Here is a 14,527-nt window from a genome sequence, read left to right as displayed (position 1 = left end):
CAAATAATTAACTTACTGTTACAGACAGAAATGCGAAGAACCTTGCCCTGTGTAGTCAGCACTACCTTGTAGTTTTGATTAAGCTCATGTGTTTGACTGAATCGGTGTCTAATCTTTTCAACTAATTACTGTCTAGTGCCTGCCTGCTTCTAAGTACTTTTCATTCCTCAAAAATCTGTTGTTTACAACCATTTCCTTGTTCATTTTTTTGAAAACAAAAAGTAAAAGAAAGGCTTTATTCCCTCGGTTAGGTATAGATCACATATATGAAGGAGAAGAGAGATTCTGCTACACTTTATTCAATATGATGTTACAAGAAAACAACAGTTACAGCTGACAAACCATTACATCTTTCATAATACAGACAAATTACAAGGTGTAACAAATAATGCGACATTTATTTTACTGTACTGCTTACTATGCTGTTCTTCTGAAGTATATATATATATATTTAATTACATTAACATTGTTTTCATGTACCAGCCCTCCCCTTTTTATTTGTTAAAAAAAGAACACCTCTTAGTGCACCATACAAAAATCCACGTGGAAGCTGGCAAGCAGGGATTTTGTATGCAGCACCATTGAAATGCATTTTGGGGGATGGGAATTATTAGTGCATCCTTTACTTTTAGATTTTTTGCTTATGTGAAAAATGCAAGGCAGTAACATACAGTCACTCCACCTAAATGCTGGTAGGGGAGAGTATTGTTATGCTCAGTAATGCAACGTAATTCTGTTTATATGGGGTGTCTGCATTTTGCTCCCCAGTCTGTATAGCCTAAACGGTGTATATAACAAAGATTATAAACCCAATAATATTCACAGATGAGTACTTTGTATATGAGCATACCAGAGCATTGACTACATGTTCGGTTGCGTGCACTGACACACAGCACACAGGGCTGTACGTCACCCACCGGCCCACATGGAATTTATTATCGTACCTTCCTTCCCCAGGAGTCTCAAGTGCAGAACTCCTGTGCACCAAAGAGAAAGCGAAAACCCCTGTGCCTCTGTCTACTGCAGATTGAATTTTCAGTGTTGCATGTACTGACAACTTATCCTAAACCATGGTTCTGATTAAAAACAATAGTGAGAATTAAAGGGACCCAACCGATCTGGGACACTATACAGTAAAGTAATGTCGGTGCTATTGGAGTGTCCTGACTGGTGTGGTGCCTGCTGGGTGTGGATTAGAGCTGATTAGAGCAGGAGAGAGGACTAAGCCATCTCCAGCTGGTTGACTTGTAAAGTCAGGTTCTGTGAACTTGAACTTGTAAGGAATCTCTGTATCGTGCAGACCATCTCTATCACCATCTTCCCTTCCCTGTTCACTTAATATTAGATCTCTCACATAGTTAGAACATGCCCTCCCACTTTTATCTGCCTACTACACCTGCTGCCCTGTGGCTGCTCTCCCCTCTCGCAGCAAAGCCACATCCTCTCACTATCATCAGGAAGGATCTACTGGGGCTCAGCCAAGTGGTAGGAAAATGAAAGTTATGCTGCTGCTGGCTATTGACTCCGAGCGAGTCCCACAGTTTATCAAGAACTGTGCCCCAGAGACTACAGGTCACTTAAGCCAACTTTTGACTGTTGATGGCATGAAACACCACATTCCTGGCACCTGCAGCACATCTGGAAGGCCAGGCTGCTTCTTCTTGTCCCTTTGAAGATTCTGCGGGAAACTGATTGGGGAAGACTCAGAGAAAAAGAGGGTGACACTACTGATCTTTGCTGAAGCTATCTCAAGAGCACTGATGGGGTTTAAACAGTCCATTCTGCAACACTGAGAAGAGCTGTGGTGAAAACTCCACTTCTGCAAGATGCTAGAGAGGTGGGCTAGCTGTCAGGGGGTCCTAACTGATGGGTGTCAGTCAGGCTAACCATGCAGGTAAGGGCTCTGCTGGAAGGAGGAAGAGGGAAATAAGGCTGTACCGTCAGTTCCCTGGATAAAGGAGCTTCTACTTTCTCAAAAAAACTTGACATTTCCCAGCAGATTTGATGTTCCAGAAGAACAATTTGCAGTGCTCACGTGAACAGCACCAGCTTGCTGAGCCCGGCTCCCCTCCGCGCAGGGAGAACATCCCCAGGGCCCAGAGCCTCCGCAGGGGAGCAGCAGTAGGGGCGCCTGGGAAGTAAGTGCACAAGTAAGAGATCCTGGTCACTCCTTAATTGACCAGTAGCTGAGATAACCTCACTGCTGCTGAAAATCAAGTTACTATTTAGAAACCTAGGCATTTATGCACTTTCCTTTTGGCAACTGAGTCTGAAGATTTTTGGACCAACTTTATTTCAGTGGTTGCTTAAAAGTGGGAATGGGACAGAGAAGATAATCTCACGCGCACGTGTGTGTACACACACATACACACACACACACACATACATACCTTAAGCAAACACTGTACATGAGTCACTATGGATAGTAATGTGCTAGGCTTGTGGGAACAGTTGGGGAATTACTCTATATTAAACCTTCAGATGTTTAGTTAAGCAGTGTAATTGCTTGCCTCCCAATTTAAGCTGCCAAGTAGAAGCATCTATGAAACTACCCTTATATTCCTAATTGAAATCTTTGTTACATTTTCAAAAATTCTTCAGATTTTTGCAGCAATTTTTTTTTTCTAAAAATAGCTAATTTTAATCATCAAACTGCACACGATTTAAGTAGCAAAGATAATGTATAAAAGACTTTTCTTTTACAAAAAAAAGAAACATGAAACCCAAACAAACCACGTCTAAGGCAGTTTCAGTGTGTGATAATTCAAAAGTTCAGTGGTCACTTTTTCCCCCTCATAAACATGGGGGAAAAACTGTAGTAAGTTCTAAATAGGATTGTGACTGAAAGTGGCTTTCAGATGGCTTTTACCAGATCCTGAAACAGAGATGTCATTGGGGAAAATTGTCTTTTAATGGCTGTGCAAATATTGAGAATATTTCCACGGTTCAGGTCTTTGAAAGTGTAGACTCATATCCTAGTTCATTAAGAGGCCTTTCGTAGCTACTTGCGCATTCAAGGATTTGCCTTATTGGGTGTTTTTTTCTTATTAAACACTGCTGGAGTTTAATAAGATGGCAGTAGCACAAATCCTTTTCCCCTCCTTTTAAACACTGAAAGCTAACCAAAGTGTTACTACACTTCTTAAAAAATGTGATTCAATGCATCCAGCAAGCAAAGGATGTCAAATTTATGTGTAGAATAATATTGCCTAGCAAGCGTTTCTGTCTGAGCGGGACTATAACTCAACAGTGGTTTTTGCACCATACCCTGCCCTCTCTGAATGCAAAGCATTGTATATGGTCAGGGCAGTTTTATCACACCCCTGAACACAATGTTCTCCCCAACCAAAATGTAGCAGGGGCTTCCTTTTCTAAAATCACACAACTTAGTTTCTGGCAAACTTTGCATTTGAGTGATTCATTCAGAAAAGCTATCTAAAGACATAGTATCTGGTAGTGCCTTTCAATCAGCTCAGAATACCTATGGAAAATAACTCGAAAGGTGCTTTGGTGTGGAACAGCAAACAGTCTGGGATAAGGAAAATTCTCCACTTTGCTTTGTATGTGGCAAAGTAATACAGCTAGATTTAACGGCTCATTCAACAAAAGTTTTTCTGTACCTTAGTATCTGCCTTGAATTAAACAGAACAGTTTCATCATCTGTTTTCAAGAAAACATTCCAAAAGGTAAAATAGTGTGAGGAAGAATATAGAGATGTTAGCCAAGACCCATAAAAGAAAGAAATATTCTTGAAGGGAATAAAAACATAAAGAATTCATTGTTTATCTGTCAGCTGTGTACATCTCATCATTTTTGCTTTGTCTTTCTCACAGGCCTATTTTGAAAACTGGCATGCTACATAGCCTAAGTGGAGTAACCAAATTCAGAGTACTGAAGTAAACATGCAATTATTGCCATGTTTTTAAAATGGATATGAATGGTCTGAGGAGATAATGAAAAAAGAAATAACCCAACAACACTTCAGGAATAGTGGCAAGGTGCTGTAATTGTCAGCTGATCAGACAAGTTGGGCTTGCTCTGGCAGAAATAGTCTTCCCATTGGTTGCAAAATATGCACAACTCTCAAAGAAAACACACAGTCCTTTATGCCACCATTGGCTTTTTTTCATACAGTTGTTACTGAAGAAGTGTGAACACCAAATGTGTTGTCTTAACATATTTAAGACATTGCTGGTGAAAGCATAAAAATCCTTACAAAGATGCAGCGCTGCAGTGGAAAATCAAACAAAATCAAACACAAAAGACTGAAAGAGTACATGCCATGTATCAGTAAGCAAAAGCTTAATCTTCACATAGTTCTCTGAAATCACAAGGTATCCAAATGCGTGCAAGGTTTTAAATAAATTGCAGGGAAAAAACAGGGTCTTGCCAGCTTCAATTTTCTTTTGAATGAAATCCACCATAGAGAAAGAAAGGAAACAGGCCATGGTTCCTTCCTGGTGTCGGCCTCCTCATTAGGTTTTTGCTTCCCTCCTCCAAACTGGTAAATTTAATCCTGTAAGGAAACAATATAAATTATAATAAGCCTCATGAATTGCATTTTTTAATGATTTTTTACTTGGTAAAACATAGGTTAGTCCAAAGCCGGTTATTAAATCACCAGCTCAGAGCAAAGGACAGACTTCCAAAGCACTTTTAGAGCTGGTATCTCAGGAAAATTAACTTAAAACACCAATGTTTTCAGGGTGGTTGCCTAAGTGAGATATATTAATCCATATTCATGTATCTCTGCCTCAAGTGCTAATCTTCAGAGGTGCCATCAGCACTCACATTCTCCATGGAAATTATAGGCAGCCATAAATAGACAGTTGGCTCTTCTAAAGGTGGTCACACCCCATGAACGCAAAGGAAGGTTGCTAAATGCTGGCACAGCTTCAGGCGTTTACAAGCTCTTTTTGCCCCCTTTCTTGTGGAGTCCCCAGTGATCACCTTCACAGCAATGCTTGCAACTAGTTTATGGAAAGGTCTCCTCAGGTTTGCTTTCCAAGAGTTATTTGAGGTACCCTGGGGCACATCACAGACATTTCAGCAAACGCAACCAGGTTACAGAGATCCTTGGTGTACTGTGTTTAAACATATTCACCCTTATTTCAGTGTTTTTCTATTAATAGACAGATAACTAAAACCTCTCCTTTCATATACCTAAAATAATCATTGTCTTTCACTCTGCTTCACTTATGTTGTCTTTCACTCTGCTGCTGATTCCTGTTTGTATAGGCTCAAAGCAGTGATTGGTCTTGTGAGAAGGTACCATGATGTTTTTGAGACTTACACAAAACAGGAGACAGGCCGAGAATGTGGGAAACATTACTTTAAAAGAAAGCATCCAACAATTCCAAGAAGAGCCAGGTGAAGGCTAAATGAAGGCTAGATGGACTGGAGCCATTGGAAGGATTTTATAATTAATATATTTAACTCTTAATAAATGTCCAAGTAGAAATCTATGCCAAGTAATAAAGTGAGACTTTCTGAGAAATTCTGTAGTTTTCTAAAGTTCAAAATTTATTTGTTTTACAAGGTTTGTCAAAACCAAGGATTCTAACTACAGACCTGCTACATTTTTAAAATGTAGGTGCAGGAAGACAGTCAGATATGGAGGAGCTTTAGCACTTAAGAAAAAGAATACTGAAATATTCATTGAGCATGGAACTGGTTTGTATTAGCATGTCCTAAAACTATTTAAATCAATCTGGATGCAGGTGCCAGTGAATCTAGTCTAGCCCTCATTTCAAAAGCAGGAGAAAAACAAGGCATCAGTTTTGAACTGCAGTTTCAAGCATAACATTTTAATTGTGGCTTTCATCAAAACAGCCTAATCTCTACGCAACATCTAACTTTCATAATTTCCAGGGTTTCTGTCGTGGTTCTTGAGAGCTCTTCTTCTGCCCTTTAAGTGCCGAAATACCTGAACTGGATTAACAAAAGCCTGTTCTTAATGATGCAGCATCTTGGTCCCTCTTGGAGCTTGGTCTACCATCCCTTGAGTTCTGCTCCGGTTGTTTCCTAAACACTTCTGGAGTTTGTGTGGAATGTCTATTCCACATGAAAGTCCTGCTTTCCCCGGGGTCTAGGAGCTTTGCTGAAGTGCCAATAAATCTTGTTTCAAGGAATACATTAGAGCTGATCCATTCAGTTTACCCTTCATAAGCTTAAAAAGAAAAGCAGTGTTTGGAACATGCAGAGATTCACAACTACTCAGTGGTGAAACGCTGTTGACAATATTCCCCAAATCCCACGTTTCCCTTTCTTCAAAAGCACTTTTTAGGGATGACCTTTTCGGAGCCCCTCCTTACAAAGAATCAACTAAACTCCCAAAGCTCCTTCCAACATTGAGCTTGCATTTGCCCCCGCCGCCATGCACACTACAGCTGTGGAAGGTGGGCTTGTGGTTTGGAAGCCAGATCTGCCCAGACCCAGAACACCTGGCCTGATTTCAGGCTAAACCCAAATTGCTGGAGTTCCAGAGACTGGCACAAGCAGCAGGGACATCTAGGACAGGTAACAAAATGATCTGGACAGAAAAGCCTCCGGATGGAGGCTTTTCCAGGAGTTACCAAATTGCTCAGATCTGAGAATAACTGCAATTACATTAATTACACAGAACTTTTCCTTTCTATCAGTGGACCTCAGGGCAATTTCTAAAGGAGGTAAGCATCACACTTCTCCCAGGGTTGTGCTACAATTTCCCAGTGACATTTCCCACATTTTCTGGCTTCAAGTTTGGCTCTGTAGGCAAAGCTGATGACACGTTCTCCATGGCAGGGCCTGAGCGTGTGAAATGGGGAATACCTTCAACAGAGGCTTAGAACTTCCAGAATCAAGCCCTAGAATACCGAAAGCTTCCTTAGAAATAAACAGACAGCTGCTACCATTTAACACAGGGTAGAAAAGCCTTTGCATACTGGCAACCACTGCCAGTACCAATACAGACCAAGGGCAGAACACAGGGTAGCAGAGGTTACATAAATGTGCATGGGAGACTGCAAAGTTTTTTGCTGAACCCCGTTTGTTTTCCTGTTCTGGCTCAGTATAAGACAGCTGACAGATTTATGATCAGAACTCCACCAGCTCCAGCTTTGCTGGGTCCTGCTATGCCAGTGCTGCAACTGGGGTAACTGATTTCCTGTGAAGCCAAGAGCCTGTGTAGTGGTATGGTGGGCACTGCCACCTCCACCCTTATGCATAGGCTCAAGATTTAGACTAGATCAAACAGTAGACTCACTGGAAAAGAAGATGATTTGATGCCACATTTCCCCAGTGGTTCTGGCTGGGGAAAGCTAGAAGACATAGTGCAACTGGAACTGGGGAACAGCTGGTGGTGACAGTTTCTCTGAAGACATGTTGAAATGCACTGCCTGCCCGGTTTGGGAAGCGGGCCTGCATGACAGACCCGCTGCTTGCACCCGCACAGCCAGATTGTTCTGAGGCTGAACCCTCATTTTTGGCTGCCGAGACAATTCCACTGTGTGTAAAATCCTTATGTGATCTTTGACACAGCAAACAAGCCTGGTGGTTAGGAATATATACTCTGGGAATATATAACATTTTCATCTGAATCCTGAATTCACTGAATGTTTATCGTTGATTCAAAGTGGAGTCAACAGGTGAAATCCCTTCCCTTGAGAGTGCCCTCGTGGAGTGCCAGCCTTCTCCTGGGCAGTGGGAAACAGAGGTCTACCTCTCCTGAAGCAGAGGAAGAAACTGAACACTGATGTGCTACTTCTCAGAGGAGTGCTGTAATGGCTGTGCTGTGGGACAGGAGACCTCCTTTGCTTTTGTTTTGTTTAAGGTGAGACTCACATCAAATAGACACCTTCCTAAACTGGCGGAAGAGGAGGGCGTCTCTGCAGAAAATCCACAATAAACCAAACATGAAATTTTAGATTGGTGTGAACTAATCTTTTTATTAAAAACCCACTGTTTCTTCAGTGGGCTCTTGAACTGAAACATCAGTTGTTCACACACTCAAGACCTGAGGCAGGGCCCTCCACACAGGGCTGCCGTTCAGTTCCCAGATGGCTTAGTATTCCACGTTTGCATTTTTTAAGATATATTTCAGAAATATCCTTGCTTAGAATTTAATACATTTTCCTGATCATACAAATCAAAGTTTTGCCTGGTGACTTGGCAGATTGTGTTTATGGCCTCTGGTCACAGCTTTGCTTATAAAAGCGTAAGTTGTTAAATGGAATATTTACAACTTGTGATTTCCCAAGAGCAAAATAGGGTTCTTTCAGATCTGCTTTAAAAAAAAAAAAAAACCACCAAAAAACAACAAAACCTGAAATGTAACAGACTGCCTTAAAAATGAAGTTGTAATTTTTTACCACAGGTCCAGGTACTTTTGGTTTTCATGACATCTCTACTAAACCTAATAGAAGATTACAAGCAAGTTAATGATGTGCTTGAAATATCAAGTGACCTAAATCAAGTAACTCAATTGTATGTTTGTTATCTAGAGAAATCATCTGCTGCATACATCCTGTTTGTTCCAGATCTTAAATGGGATAAAATAAGGTGTTAACCCACCTTAAAAATGGCAGACGCCAACTTCAGAATGCAGTAGCTGCTGATGTAACAGTGGTTCTAGGAAGGGATACTAAAGCTTGTAATTTAAACATTAATCATGCTCTCAAGACATGAGGCAGAGGAGGGTGACTAAATCCCAGATATTTTTCTCAGTAAATATTTTACTTAGTAAAAGAATGTCCTTTCCTGTAAAATGCAAATCACCAACTCAATACATGCTCCTTTTGGCAGCATCAGAATCCTTCTCTAGGTGCTTTTAATTTTTGTGTAAATTATCACATAGGGTGGAGCAGTGCTCCCGCAGAGTCCTTAGCATGCAAAGCACACTCAGAGTGCAGGTCTATTTATGTGGCAGCTGATTTAGCATTATTATAAGAGTATTCATTCTACAACGCCAGATTTAAAATAAAAATGTGCGCTGACAACTGGAGATACCGTATGCTCTATGAGCTGAAATATGGGGGTATTTAAGATCATCAACAATATATTCTTTCTGCTTCTCCCTCCAGCACACTTCCACATGCCACAGATACTGTTCATCCTCTCTAAAAAAAGTATACTATTAACAGGTGATTTTTGCCCACACCTTTTATTCATATCTTTGTTACAGAAGTCATTTTAAAAAGCCAACCAAACATTATCAATACTATTTGCACTCAGATAATATCTACATGCAACTCGTTGCTATAAATATTAATTAATTGGATCACCAATACCCATAATGCAACTTTATTTTGACCTACATGCCCTATGAACTAGATATTTTTTGGATTCAATTTTCTTAAAACCAACTGTCAGCATCATGTGATGGAAGAGATGAAAAATGAAAACGAGCGTTCCCGCTGTGCAGGTGAGTGACCTGTGGGAGACAGCTCTGCCTGCTAGGATTTTTACAGGTACCATCAGACACAGACCAATTGATTAGATCATCTTATACCCGCCACCAACTAGGCTCAAGAGACTAATTAGAGGGAGTACTGCCTGCGCAGGCACCCCATTGACACCTAATTTGCTCAGCCAAAGCCTTTGGGGAGAATGTATTATCTCTGCAGCTGCACTTCATGCATTTCTGATTTGAGGCATAAGCAAGGAGTACTTCTTCACTCTTTTGAGCCAACTGAGCATATAAGCCCTTAAGTGCTAAATACGAGCAGACAAATTAAATCTGGCCAGCCTCCCATAAATTCTTTTCCCCCTTCAAATATATATATATACATATAATAATGCATACACATCTTATTTTGTATCTATGTCTATATGTGCACAAATGCAAGCATACAAATAATATGTATGTATGAGCCTGTGTGTGGAAAGCATGGGTACCTAAAGACATTTCTATAAACATGTGGTTTAAAATATGCAATTTTCACAGTGTATACAGTGCTTTCTTTTGCAGGGAAGTTTTACTTCTGTGAGATTTAAAACAAATGCAGTTGTTCTAATATATGAAAAATAATTGATCTGCAGTATTGTTAGCTCAGGCTCTGAATTACCGCATGGACAAGGCTCAGTAGACTACTGTCTATAAAGTTGCTCTGCGTATCTTCAGAGGTGTTAGTTCAAAGATTATTTCAGTATACAGCCTAGCTTTGTTGAAAGCTTTTCTTCGATGGACAGTACCTTGTTTGTTGTTTCCTGAGGAATAGTGTTCACTAAAGCTAAATATAAGATTACTAAAATTGCTTTCTGCTGGGCTTTAGTTTTATCTAGTTATCCATGCCCCAAAATACACAGGAGAGGCAAGACTTAAGGCTGTCATTAAAAATTTATTTGGAAAAAAAAAAATTGACACTAGAAAAACTATGATTTTCTTACAAACCAAGAAGCGTTTGAAGAAAATATTTTCTGCTATAGGCTGGTATGTGATTCCTGAACTCAAATACCTTGTAACACACCGGAAAATGGTGGATTTGCATCACTTCTAAAATAGCACTGAAACAAAATATCTTCTTCTCCATGATGTGTCTACAAAGCAACTTTCAGGAATTGAATGAAGCTGAATTATTACAGTTTAATTTCAGCTTGTGTCAAAGCCCATGTTGACATGGTCAGTTTATAGTGTCAATTTAGGATCCTGCACCATGATAACTAAAGAAATAAAGAAGCCTTAGCAAAATATGTGCAAGTTACCTGTGTGGCCACAACATCAGGTGTAACCTCCTTTGCCAAGTACACTATGAATATGACTTCCAATCTTTTTCCTAGGATGGGGCATAACTTAATAAAGAGAGAACATCCTCACCTTCCTCTTGTCACATGAGCCACATCTTTTCCAATTCACTTTACATTTCTTTAGCAATATTTAATCTCATTTAATGTTTCAATGACACTTCTGGATTATCTTGGCAACGGTTGGCTGTTATTCTTTCACAGACACAGCACGGTACAGGATACTTACTCATTATAATAATAACTACTATCAGTCATTAAAAGTAAACCACATTTGACAAATAAGTAACAAAGGATTTACCGATTAATTTTTTCCTGCTCTTTTCCCCTGTGTCTTGGTTACTGCATTGGTATTCTTATGCACACTGGATTTCCTAGCCTCTATCTTCAGTGATGAAAATTGCTGTATATTCTTCTCCATAGTTCTAATGTATGAATCATAATACAGATTGCATATGGACACATTTCTGTTTTAAGAATTCCTCTTCCCACAAGGAGTTTTTCACAGATGGACTTTGCCTCTGAACAGAGCACTGCAACTCCAAACAGAGGGATCTGCATATGGGAGGTGACTGCAGTTTCAGGGTGGGTGCGAGGGGATGACCCTAAAAGAAGTGAGCGCTAGACAAAGACTGTAAACTAGTCAGAAAATCAAAAGTTAGAATAGTAACACAATTATAGACTGAATGATTTTATGAGTATATGTACATTAAATAAGTGACATAACCTTTTAAGGTGAGAGGTCTATGGCACAGTGGATACGGGGCTGGAAAGCAGAAACCAAGATTTTGGCTTTGCTGCTGAATGTGACTGTAAGCAAGTCACTTTATCCCCCTGTAACCTCTGCTTTGTAACAGGGGCTCTGTTTTATATCCCAGCCTCCAGGTTTAGAGTGTCTCCCAAAATGAGTGCCCCGTTTTAGCTGGAGCCAGCAATAGTTCAAATTACATAAATCCAGTTAAATTTAACAAAACTGCAATATTAGAATAGCTGCAAACTTTGGAAGTTGTTGAAATCCTTACTTGGACTGTGAGTTTTCCAAATCATAGCTTTATGTACAATAAGAGTCCAAAATTAACGTCCCACATGGCCTAGAACTTTGTGAATGTGCATCCAACAGTCCAGTGTGGGAGGCTGATTCTGAAGAGCCAAGATTTATCCTTAAATTATACACCAGTTGCTAAGTAGTATAAGTGCATATCAATAATTGCAAATCAACTGTGCATACTTTGCACACAGGTCTCTTCAAAATATAATGAATTCCTTCATAGTGTGTCTTGCTAGGAAAAAAAGGGATACAAGTCCTGATCTTCACTGTAATATATTTTATTCACAATATTCACTTAGAATGATATTTGATAACATGATTGGTTTCACAGCTGATCTGTAGGTATACCTTTAACTTTTGAGTGGTTGTGATAACTTCCAAATTAGTTTTCTCCAACTCTTTCAGCAAAAATTCTTTCCTACCCTAGCTGCCACAGCTGAAGTTTTTTCTTTGAGTTGAGAACAAAGTCCACAAAGCCTTTTACAATTACCATTTGAATAAGGCTTCACATGAAAAATGGTCAGGGCTGAATCTACTACATGTCCTCTAGTTTTTAAGAATAAAGCACAGCTCTCTGTGAGTGAGCACTGGGAAAACTAATACTTCAGACGAAGATACTACAAAAATACCAGTGTTATTGAGCTCAATATAGTTTGCAAGCAAAGCTGCAGAAACCTTATTAAAAACAAAAAAGTAAGCTGAGGGTTTTGGTACACATTAAGACCAGAAAAATATTAGTGCTACTTCTTTGCAAGAACATACTTCTCAAACCTGACAAACAGCCAAATCCTTACAACTTCTTATAGCCTCCTGTTTGTTTTTCCTTTTCCAAAGACTTCAGGATTCAGTATGTTGTTTATATTTTTAATGGCTTAAAGATTTGTCTCCTCTGAAACTGAATCCCTATAAAGGCACAAATTTTCACTCATGATTATATCAGTAGAAAAACTGAAGGATGTAACTCAAAGATTTTCTAGATTCCAATATGCAAGAAATCCAAATGAGCCCCTCTACTTTTTTTTTTTTTTTTTTAATTAATGTGATATGTCTAAATTGCTATGCTTCTCACCCTGATAACTTGCAAAAAAGCCTGTCAAACTGACTGAACGTGAACTGGAGAAACGCTGTCTCCCTGGATCTACAATGAGAGAACCCAAACCTACAGTTTTTGCCAGTGTTTGACACAATAGGATCCTTATCTCAGCTGTAGCACCAGCTCTCTACTCAGAAACAGCTAAGTAAGTGCTATGCCTGAACAAAATTTGTAGATATCTTAATTAAAACATCTGAAAGAAAAAAAAAAAAAAGGGCCTATCAGTTAATGGTTGCATAGAACAGAACTCAGAAAACGAAATAGCTGTTGGAAAATGATATACAGCCATTAATGCTCTGGTTAACAGGTCTGTTACTGGTTTGAACCCCTCTCTGGAGAAAAGGAGCACCAGGAAGAGCTGGTGAGAGATTTCCTCATTGCACTCTCTGACTAAACCAAACAGCCAAGGGACTGGACACTCAACTACAAGCAACTGGGTGCAAGTGATCTGAGCTGTGGTACCCTTCTACCATGACTCATCTTTGTGGCAGAGCCAGCCTAAGGAATTCCCACTGCTCGCAAAGCTTGCTCCTTATTCCTGCCCTGCAACTTGTGCCCCTGTCACATTTCTTGATAAAACTGTCTGTGGGACTCTCTGCATGCTGGATCACTAAAAGTATCATAAGTGGGATTATTTTTAATGTAGATCTTCTCAGTGATCCAGTTTACATCAAATTTATAAACAGTTGCACCAGCACAACTAATGGGATTGGAAACTGGTGATGGAGAAAGAAGGAACTGCCTGGATAGAGCTAGGCAGAAATTTATCGCTCTGTTTTTGCCTGCAAAGACAAAATCATGGAATAACATTCTGATTTTTCATCAACAGCAGTTCCCCAATGCATTACTCATAACAAAGCTTCACTTTCTAATGTCTGAAGCCACCTACCAGCTCACAAATGGCTAATTATTTTCAGGTATCCAGAAAGACAGTGAAATCTGCCTTAGCTGGCCACTCAGGGAGAAGTTGTTGCATAATGACCTACTAATTAAAAAGGAAAAAAACCATACTCAAAAGATGTGGGAATACCCGTAAGATTGCCTAATAAGGATAATCTCCTGTACATGTTTCAAGGGAGCAGCAAAGAAGAGATGGCTGAGAGCCCATGCCTCTGACTGAAAGTTCCTTGAATTTTTTTGGTTGGTTTTCATTTTTTTTAGCAATAAAAATATGTTGGCCTGCCAACATATCAAGGATATGTTTAACAGTTTGTGAAGCTTCAAGTCAGAAGGGATAGAAAAGTATCTGATTCTTTATAGGTCAGTATCTAGCTTTGAATGAAGAACACAACCCTTCAGTTCAGGGAGAGCAGATCAACTGTGTCCTAATCCAAATACCACACGTTAAATTTATTGACTGCCAGTCTCAGGACTGAAGGTTACTGTTATTTGATAGTGTGATTTATCAGCTTGAACCTAGGCATATTTCTTCTGTCTGAAGAACAACAGCTGACCAACTCAAAAGCCAAATGAGATGATGTGCCTGACCATCTCCCTCCTCTCCGCCCCATCTAACATAACAACAAGTAAATAACTTCAGAGAAATTATTTGGAAATTTATTCCTGGTTTTCCCTGTCATAGCTTTTATCCCCAAATCAAAGACTGCTGGAGAAAATGACATAAGATAGATTAAATGCCTGCAAGATGACTCATTAGCATTCATCTC

The 14,527-nt window shown here is 39.7% G+C and overlaps 1 protein-coding gene across 6 annotated transcripts in view; it reads right to left on the bottom strand.

Annotated features, from left to right (window-relative positions):
* Nucleotides 1–279: 279 nt before the first annotated feature.
* CDK14 (cyclin dependent kinase 14) overlaps nt 280–14,527 on the bottom strand; it is a 321,627-nt gene continuing 307,379 nt past the window's right edge. For all 6 annotated transcript variants that reach the window (XM_074835205.1, XM_074835223.1, XM_074835248.1 and 3 more), the window contains one exon: nt 280–4,516. The gene's annotated coding sequence lies outside the window, so the exon portion shown is untranslated. The remainder of the gene's footprint in view (nt 4,517–14,527) is intronic.

Source organism: Strix aluco, chromosome 1, assembly GCF_031877795.1.
Source record: "Strix aluco isolate bStrAlu1 chromosome 1, bStrAlu1.hap1, whole genome shotgun sequence".
Classification (NCBI taxonomy): Eukaryota; Metazoa; Chordata; class Aves; order Strigiformes; family Strigidae; genus Strix; species Strix aluco.
Note: the sequence above shows the minus strand (reverse complement) of the source record. Positions and strands in the feature narration are given on the sequence as shown.